This window comes from Bufo bufo, chromosome 9 (assembly GCF_905171765.1).
Source record: "Bufo bufo chromosome 9, aBufBuf1.1, whole genome shotgun sequence".
NCBI lineage: Eukaryota > Metazoa > Chordata > Amphibia > Anura > Bufonidae > Bufo > Bufo bufo.
This window is the reverse complement of record NC_053397.1, coordinates 82,711,434-82,722,563: the sequence shown is the minus strand read 5'-3', so window position 1 is coordinate 82,722,563 and position 11,130 is coordinate 82,711,434.

The window sequence follows — 11,130 nt, the reverse complement described above, 5'->3', positions numbered from 1 at the left end:
TCTGGCTGTGACAACGTCAAGTTAAACGATTTTTGATTGGCTGCTCTGCAGCCTTTCAAAAAGTGCCATTAACTCGCCGAACACCAAACCCGAACCCTTACTCAAAAGTTCGGGTTTGTGTCCGGGGTCCAAAAATCCTAAAGTTTGTTACGTACCGAACTTTACAATTCGGGTTTGCTCAACCATATAAATGTGTTCTATATACCGGTTTCTACAAAATACTGATTAAAGGGTGCGATATACCTGCTTCCACAAAATACTGATTGAGGGGTGTGATATATCTATTTCCACAAAATACTGAATAAGGGATTTGATATACCTGCTTCCACAAAATAAAGATTGAGAGATGCGATATACCTGCTTACACCAAATATTGATTAAGGGGTTCTTTATACCTGCTACCACAAAATACTGATTAAGGGGTGCAATATACCTGCTTACACCAAATATTGATTAAAGGGTTCTATATACCTGCTTCCACAAAATACTGATTGAGGGGATTGAAATACCTGTTTTCACAAAATACTGATTAAGGGGTTCTATATACCTGCTTCCACAAAATACTGGCTAAGGGGTGCGATATATCTGCTTACACTAAATATAGATTAAAGGGTTCTATATACCTGCTTCCACAAAATACTGATTAAGAAGATTGATATACCTGCTTCCACAAAATACTGATTGAGGGGTGCAATATACCTATTTCCACAAAATACTGAATAAAGGATTTGATATACCTGCTTCCACAAAATACTGATTGAGGGGTGCGATATACCTGCTTCCACAAAATACTGATTAAGGGGATTGATATACCTGCTTCCACAAAATACTGATTAAGGGGATTGATATGCCTGCTTCCACCAATATTGATTGAGGCCTGTGATACACCTGCTTCCACAAAATACTGATTAAGGCCCCTTTCACATGGGCGAGTTTTCCGCGCGGGTGCAATGCGTGAAGTTAACGCATTGCACCCGCACTGAATCTGAACCCATTCACTTCATTGGGGCTGTTCAGATGACCGGTGATTTTCACGCATCACTCGTGCGTTGCACGAAAATCGCAGCATGAAAAACACAGGCCCCATAGAAGTTAATGGGGATGCATGAAAATCGCAAGCATCTGCAAGCAAGTGCGGATGCGGTGCGATTTTCACTCATGGTTGCTAGGAGATGATAGGGATGAGCAAGCCCACTAAAGTCAATTTACTGTATTATTTTCCTTTATAACATGGTAATAAGGGGAATAAAAGCATTCTTAATACAAAATGCTTACTAAAATGTTGCTTGAGGGGTTAGAAAATAAAAATAACTCGCAGCCGGCATGTCTTCTTTCTTCTTCTTTCAGGACCTGCAAAAGGACCTTTGATGATGTAATCGCAGGTCCTGCTGAATGAAGATAGAATTACTTCATCAAAGGTCCTTTTGCAGGTCCTGAAAGAAGAAGAAAGAAGACATGCCGGCTGCGCGAACAAGCGGATGAGGTGAGTTAATTTATTTTTTATTTTTTAACCCCTCAAGCAACATTTTAGTAAGCATTCTGTATTAAGAATTCTATTATTTTCCATGTTATAAGGGAAAATAGTAAAATATACAGAACACCTAACCCAAACCCGAACTTCCGTGAAGAAGTTCGGGTTCGGGTCTGGGTACCACATTCAACTGACCACAAAACTAACTGCAATTGCGTGCCTATTTGCGCGGTTTTCACGAAAAATGCACACACGACACATCCGGAGCAAATCCGGGACATACGTGTGAATGAGGCCTAAGGGGTTTGATATACCTGCTTTCATGAAATATTGATTAATGGGTTCTATATACCTGCTTCCACAAAATACAGATTGAGGGGTGCGATATACCTGCTTCCACAAAATACTGATTAAGGGTTTTTTATATACTTGCTTCCACAAAATAATGATTGCGGGGTGTGATATAACTGCTTCCACCAAATATTGATTCAGGGGTTCTATATACCTGTTTCCACAAAATACTGACTGAGGGGTGCGATATACCTGCTTACAAAATACTGATTAAGGGGATTTATGTGCCTGCTTCCACCAAATATTGATTGAGGCCTGCAATACACCTACTTCCACAAAATACTGATTAAGGGTATTGATATACCTGCTTCCACCAAATATTGATTGAAGCCTGCGATACAGCTGCTTCCACAAAATACTGATTAAGGGGATTGATATTCCAGCTTCCACCAAATACTGATTGAGGCCTGTGTCCACAAATACTGCTCTTCTCTAGGGACTTTGGCACACTGTGATTTTGAAAATGTTCAAAACAAAGTTCCAGCACTCACGTTTTCTTTAGTAGCAAAAATCCTTGTCTTTATTCAGGCAGTAGAAACAATATACAGGACATACACCCACTAGTGTAGCCACATTGACGCGTTTCGAACAAAGTTTTTATTCTTAAAGGGAACCTGTCACCAGGATTTTGTGCATAGAGCTGGGGACATGGGCTGCTAGATGGCCGCTAGCACATCTGCAATACCCAGTCCCCACAGCTCTCTGCACTTTTATTGTGTTATAAAACCGTTTTGATCAATATGCAAATGAACCTGATATGTGTCCTGTGTCCGGAGATGAGTCCAGCTGAACGGAGCCCAGCACCGCCCCGCGAGGAAAAAGGTGGAGCCTTCTATTCCCTGTATAAGGCACTGTTCACATTGTCAAGCAATATAGTTGCAAATAGCATCCATCTAAATTAGATGCCTCTATGTATAAAGTGACAATTCCCATACCCAGCATATAAAATTGCATATACAACATAATACGAACTGTCATACATGAGTATATAAACATATACAAATACAAATATATAATAGGCAAATCTTATTCCCATATTACCTATCAAAAAATGGTCAATAGAAATGCATAAGTTAGTTTCTCACGTTAAGACCATTAGGGTGTATAGTATCTAATTTAAAAATGCAAAAACCAAATGCTTTAAATCGCCTCCTCTTTTAGGTAATTTCACTTGTTCAATAGCAAAAGCTTTGAAATATTTCACAATTTGTTCATGTTTTTGTATAAAATGTCTAGCCGCATTGGATATGTTCACACTGGCAGGATTACTGATGTAGTTGAGGTGCTCCAAAATTTTAGCTTTAAATTTTCTCATGGTGCAGCCCACATACATCATCTCACAAGCTATGCAGTGAATAACATATACAACCCCAGTAGAGTTACAATTAATATGCGATTTAATTGGGTATATATGAGAAGTATTCGCATTGTGGAAAGTTTTTGTATTCACTACATAATTGCATGTGCGGCAGCGGATGCTGCCACACCTGGTGAAACCTTTGTAAGTTTAACCTGTTGTGTGTAAAAAGAAGGGAATAAGTTGTTCCCTATAGTTCGAGGTCTTCTAGAGAAAATCCTATATCCTTGTCTCAACATGCAGCAAAGTGCATCGTCATCATACAATATTGGCAAATATTTTTTGATTGTTTGCTGAATTATATCAAACTGCTTGCTATACGTTAAGACAAGTTTCCTTGGTTTCATATTGATCAACTTGTGTATCTTTGTCATAGCTATTACTTGCATTTGTGTTTTTGTTCTTATTACTGATGTTATCCTTATTTTTCACCCCTCTGATTTCTCTTTTTATTTCTAGTCTTAACTTTGGAAGAGACTCTGGGAAGGGAACAGTAGTTCCTTTCTAGTTTTATTTTTGGCAATCGCTAAACCTCTAGAGATCATCCACCCAGGATAAGCTCTTTGTATTAACCGCGTTTTAACAATCTGAATTTTCCTTTCATAAACTGCAAGGGTGCTACAATTTCTATGAGCACGTGTGAACTCGCCCACAGGGATCGATTTAATCGTGTGGACTGGATGGTGACTGTCCGCACGTAAAATCGTATTTCCCATCACTTCTTTGTGAAATGTTTCTGTCTTTATTATGTGTCCTGATATTCCCGAGAGTTTGAGATCTAGAAAGTTTACACAGTATTGGTCCTCAGTATAGGTAAAATGCAAGTTATAAGGATTATCTTCGAGATACTGCATGAAATTCTGTATGGCAGGTACATCGCCGCTCCAAATAAGGAGCAGATCGTCAATGTACCTGCCATACTACACAATATATTCGGAGAATGGATTGTTTGTACTATACACATACAGTACAGACCAAAAGTTTGGACACACCTTCTCATTCAAAGAGTTTTCTTTATTTTCATGACTATGAAGGCATCAAAACTATGAATTAACACATGTGGAATTATATACATAACAAACAAGTGTGAAACAACTGAAAATATGTCATGTTCTAGGTTCTTCAAAGTAGCCACCTTTTGCTTTGATTACTGCTTTGCACACTCTTGGCATTCTCTTGATGAGCTTCAAGAGGTAGTCCCCTGAAATGGTCTTCCAACAGTCTTGAAGGAGTTCCCAGAGATGCTTAGCACTTGTTGGCCCTTTTGCCTTCACTCTGCGGTCCAGCTCACCCCAAACCATCTCGATTGGGTTCAGGTCCGGTGACTGTGGAGGCCAGGTCATCTGGCGGCGCACCCCATCACTCTCCTTCATGGTCAAATAGCCCTTACTTTCAAAGTTTTCCCAATTTTTCGGCTGACTGACTGACCTTCATTTCTTAAAGCAATGATGGCCACTCGTTTTTCTTTACTTAGCTGCTTTTTTCTTGCCATAATACAAATTCTAACAGTCTATTCAGAAGGACTATCAGCTGTGTATCCAACTGACTTCTCCTCAACGCAACTGATGGTCCCAACCCCATTTATAAGGCAAGAAATCCCACTTATTAAACCTGACAGGGCACAACTGTGAAGTGAAAACCATTTCAGGGGACTACCTCTTGAAGCTCAACAAGAGAATGCCAAGAGTGTGCAAAGCAGTAATCAAAGCAAAAGGTGGCTACTTTGAAGAACCTAGAATATGACATATTTTCAGTTGTTTCACACTTGTTTGTTATGTATATAATTCCACATGTGTTAATTCATAGTTTTGATGCCTTCAGTGTGAATCTACAATTTTCATAGTCATGAAAATAAAGAAAACTCTTTGAATGAGAAGGTGTGTCCAAACATTTGGTCTGTACTGTATGTCTCCTCCCAATAGAACATTGTAAGTTTAGCCAATGAGGGTGAGTATTTCTCACCCATTGATACGCCTGAGGTTTGAACATAATATTTGGAATTGAAAGTGAAATTATTGTGAGACATTAAGAACTGAGTCACAGTAAGAACATAGTCAATGAACTCATTGGAAAAATCCTGTACTTATGCAAGTAAAATTCAAGTGCCAGCATTGCCACATTGTGTGGAATCGAAGGATACAGAGAAATTACATCCACTGTAAGACATCTGTAACCATTGTCCCAGGTCATATTAAAGAAGGATCTCAAAATTGTCGAGGTATCCCTAACATAACCTGGGATCCGTTTCACAAGCAGTTGCAGGATACAGCCTTGCCAGTCACCTAGTCTTTCTGTTAAAGATCCAATTCCACTGACTATGGGACGTAAGGGAGGTGGAAATTGGCCCTTATGGACTTTGGGGAGGGCGTGCATTATAGGAGTAATTGCGGACTCTACATTTAAATAGTTAAATAGTTTTTTGTTGATATGGCCTTGTTTAAGCCCATGCGTAAGACCTCCAAGAATTCTATCCTATACCTTATTAGTGGATCTGTGTCCAACCTGCGATATGTGGTAGAATCCGAAAGACGGTTACTAATCTGTTGGCAATACATGTCACTGTCTAGGACGACAACAGACCCTCCCTTGTCTGCCATTTTGATTATAATACGTTTATTATCAGATAATTCCTGTAATGCTTTTTTATGGCTAAAGAACAAATTATTGTGTTCATGATTTATGCTATAGAGGCTCACCTGCCTGTTCCGTGCACGTGGGCGATCCAGGCTGATTGAGTGAGCTGGACTTTTCTCTACGTACTACTAAACTACTGGTGTATTCCGTGACTCACTTTCACGCCTGCTGGTTTGCAAGCTACACTCGACAGGCAACACAGCTTGCAGCTGTAAGGACATTGCTCCACACTAAGTGTATGCAACGTGTTTTGCAATGGCTTATTCCTTATTCCCGGATCGAATGTCTAAAGCTGACCAAGTATTCTCCGAAAGTGATAAACAATCTCAGGACATTTTAGATATGACAAGCAAGATGTCTGAATTAGAAAAATTACTATCACAGGAGACAAGATTATGGTGGGATCATACCACCTTGGTCAAATATCTACAAAAATCCATGATACCAAGGGGTCTTAGGATTAAGGAAATTCCAATGACAGTCTTTTCTGACGATTTTGTGTTACAGTGGAATTAGTTACTTTCGGATTGCTCGCTACAACTTATGTCACTCATTGTCAAATGTGAGAGTGAGAAACTTCTACAGATACAAGATGAAATAAAAGTACGCAAACACTCTCTAAAACCTTTTGAATAGTCTAGTGATTTCGAAAGTCTGGAATCGGAAATGTTAAACACCATAAAACAAATGAAAGAGTATATTACAGATATTAAACATAAAAAATTCCAGAGAGATCTCTATGACTACAAACATGACCAGGTGTATGAATGGGGGAGGAGAGACAATCCATACTCCACCCCTAAATCTATTCTCAAGAAAAATAGGAATCAAAATAAAAACAAATATAAACACAACAGGGGACCCAGGTCATCAAATAAATCGCAAAGAGTGAGTTTTTCTTCAGAATTAGATACTGTGGAAACATCTGACGGCTCACAGGATTCATTTCAAGATCTCCAACAGACTGACACTGAGTATGGGGCAAAACCAAAAGTATCATATTATAAGAAAAATAAAAATACAAACAAAAAACAGAATAGTGAAAATAGAAAATCGGACAATTCTGTTATATCATCAAAAAACGAGTCCGCTGTGCGGGACGAAAACATGCGAATACCTCACACCAGGTCAACACGTCAACAGAAAATAAAGAATTATATGCAATGAGCAGGATCGTGGTACGGTTAGGCGGACGCCAAAATTATGCAGTGGGTACGGATATGGATATAGTAGTCTATGGTTTTTGTTTGTGACGCCAATTGCAGCGTGCGCAGGGTACTAATACAGGGCCCTTTAAGGTGTTGCAACTCACGTACCAGGTTAGGAATGCCAGAGTGGTCTAATGTCTCTGTGTAGTAGTAGGTATAGTGTCAACGGTGTCTCCTACCTTGGTACGGCTGGACTCCTGGATCCTGGCTCACTTGCAATAAATGAGTGTGTTGCTAGTAGGAGTAATTGAGGAACTTGATAGCAATGAAGGAGATCCAGACTTGGAATATAATTCAACTTGTCTTTACTGGAGGCAGCATTAATCCACATGAGATACAGCAATAGTCTTGGGTCCCAGCAGGTATTGGCAATATGTGGCAGGGATTACTATCTCTTCTGCTTCTATCATATGCCCGGATAATATGGCAGGAATTACTATCTTCTGCTCTATCTTCTGCTGTGTATGGGACTGACTAGCTGAGGAGGAATTTGGCTTCTCCTGGTCTCTGGACGGTACTCACAGTTAGCTCACAGGGTATGCTTCTTCCTGGAGTTCTGGAGGTGGCTGCTTGCTTGTCACCAGCTGAGGCTGAAGGCTCAGACTGCGAATGGTGATCTTTGGTCTCAGCCGAGACACGATCCTGGGTTGGGATTCCTAGAACTGGGAGCTCCTACCAGCACAGCCTTCCCCTAGCTGGGGTGGCTGGCACACTAACTGAACTGCCTTCCCTCCCCATGAGGCAGGATGTGGGAACATTCCACACCTCCTCAAAGAGGGGGGAGCTAAACTGGAATGTACTATTCCAATCTAGATATGCTAAACTATCTAAGTTCCTGGTAACACACTGCCACCTGCTGGTGTACATGGAAATTACAGCAAATTACATGTAACAGGCTTAGAATATGCACATTTGTGAGAATATAAGATAAATAACATTAGATGACCGTACAAATACACTTAACAGGTTGTAGCAGGGTAAAAGAGTTTCGTAACATAACTCTGGGATGTTACATATATCAACATCAATTTTCGCTGGATGTATTACATTTATCTACTGTAGTGTTAACAACTGAACAATTCGAATTTCTCAAATTGGGTTTGAACTATGTAACATCTGTAAATTTTGATCTATTTTCTACGTTGCTAGATATTAACAAATTCATAAGACAATTGACTGTTGCGAGACATTTCAGGGATATTGGTGCAGATGATATTGGAGGGGATATCGCTTAGACATGTACAACTAAATATGTTGATAACAAATATTGCAATCTATTGTTCAAAGAACAATTGTCTCTTACATGTCTCAGCGATCTTCACCGGGAATCAGAGGTTCCAAGTATTGAAACAAATACGGTATACAAAAGTTCAAAACTCACAATCCTGGGTTTTAACCAATTATTGTCTCGAACAGCCAATATGGATATTTTCAGGACATTGTTGAAAGGGAATTGAAAGAAATACATAGTCACTGCCATGACGGCAGTGAACACAATAACTCGTCTATTAGCCATAAAAAAGCATTACAGGAATTATCTGATAAACATATTATAATCAAAATGGCAGACAAGGGAGGGTCCGTTGTCGTCCTAGACAGTGACATGTATTGCCAACAGATTAGTAACCGTCTTTCGGATTCTACCACATGTCGCAAGTTGGACACAGATCCACTAATAAGGTATAGGATAGAATTCTTGGAGGTCTTATGCATGGGCGTTGAACAAGGCCATATCAACCAAAAACAATCTAACTATTTAAATGGAGAGCCCGCAGTTACTCCTATAATGCACGCCCTTCACAAAGTCCATAAGGGCCAATTCCCACCTCCCTTACGTCCCATAGTCAGTGGAATTGGATCTTTAACAGAAAGACTAGATAAATGGCTAGACTGTATCCTGCAAACGCTTGTGAAACGGATCCCAGGTTATGTTAGGGATGCCTCGACAATTTTGAGATCCTTCTTTTATATGACCTGGGACAATGGTTACAGATGGCTTACAGTGGATGTAATTTCTCTATATACTTCGATTTCACACAATGTGGTAATGCTTGCACTTGAATTTCACTTGCATAAGTACAGCAGTTTTTCCAATGAGTTCATTGACTATGTTTTTACTGTGACTCAGTTCTTAATGTCTCACAATTATTTCACTTCCAATTGCAAATATTATGTTCAAACCTCAGGCGTATCAATGGGTGCGAAATACTTACCCTCATTGGCTAAACTTACAATGTCCTATTGGAAGGAGATATATGTGTATAGTACAAACAATCCATTATCCGAATATATTGTGTGGTATGGCAGGTACATCGATGTATTTGGAGCGGCGATGTACCTGCCATACAGAATTTCATGCAGTATCGCGAAGATAATCCTTATAACTTGCATTTTACCTATACTGAGGAGGGACCAATACTGTGTCAACTTTCTAGATCTCAAACTCTCGGGAATATCAGGACACATTATACAGACAGAAACATTTCGCAAAGAAGTGATGGGAAATACGATTTTACGTGCGGACAGTCACCACCCGGTCCACGCGATTAAATCGATCCCTGTGGGCGAGTGCACACGTGCTCATAGAAATTGTAGCATCCTTGCAGCTTTTGAAAAAAAAAATCATATTGTTAAAACGCGGTTATGGCCTCATGCACACGACCGTTTTTTTTTGCGGTCCGCAAAAACGGGTTCCGTAGTTCCGTGATCCGTGTCCGTTTTCTTTCGTGGGTCTTCCTTGATTTTTGGAGGATCCACGGACATGAAGGAAAAAGTCATTTTGGTGTCCGCCTTGCCGTGCGGAGCCAAACGGATCCGTCCTGACTTACAATGCAAGTCAATGGGGACGGATCCATTTGACGTTGACACAATATGGTGCAATTGCAAACGGATCCGTCCCCCATTGACTTTCAATGTAAAGTCAGGAGTCCCTATTATACCATCGGATCAGAGTTTTCTCCAATCCGATGGTATATTTTAACTTGAAGCGTCCCCATCACCATGGGAACGCCTCTATGTTACAATATACCATCGGATTTTAGTTATATCATGAAAACTCAGATCCTACAGTATATTCTAACACAGAGGCGTTCCCATGGTGATGGGGACGCTTCAAGTTAGAATATACTAAGAACTGTGTACATGACTGCCCCCTGCTGCCTGGCAGCACCCGATCTCTTACAGGGGGCTTTGATCCGCACTATTAACCCCTCAGGTGCCGGTCGGGCGCTCCTCCTACTGGTAAGTGACAGGTCTGTGCGGTGCATTGCCTATAGCACAGACCTGTCACTTACCAGTAGGAGGAGCGCCCGGCCGGTCACAGACAGCGCAGGTAAGTATAATGCTTCTAAAATTGCTAAGTAACCATGGCAGCCAGGACTGCAGTAGTGTCCTGGTTTCAATGGTAACCGATCGGAGCCCCAGCGATTAAACTGGGACTCCGATCGGAACTCTCCACTACCACCAATTATGAGGGGGATTTTAATTAGGGGGGGGAGGGGAGGCCGCACTGGCCAGCAGTGAATTAAATACAGGGGAGGGAGGGGGGCCGCACTGGCCAACAATGAGTTAATTACAGGGGAGGGAGGGGGCCGCACTGGCCAACAATGAGTTAATTACAGGGGAGGGAGGGGGGGCCGCACTGGCCACCAATGAGTTAAATACAGGGGAGGGAGGGGGGCCGCACTGGCCACCAATGAGTTAAATACAGGGGAGAGAGGGAGGGGGGGCCAAACTGGCCATCAATGAGTTAAATACAGGGGAGGGAGGGGGGCCGCACTGGCCACCAATGAATTAAATACAGGGGAGGGACGGAGGGGGGTCTGCCCCCTGCTGCCTGGCATCACCCGATCTCTTACAGGGGGCTATGATACGCACAATTAACCCCTCAGGTGCCACACCTGAGGGGTTAATTGTGCGTATCATAGCCCCCTGTAAGAGATCGGGTGATGCCAGGCAGCAGGGGGCAGTTATGTTCACAGTTCTTAGTATATTCTAACTTGAAGCGTCCCCATCACCATGGGAACGCCTCTGTGTTAGAATATACTGTCGGATCTGAGTTTTCACGATGTGAAAACTCATATCTGAAAAAGCTCTCTGCAGACGGATCT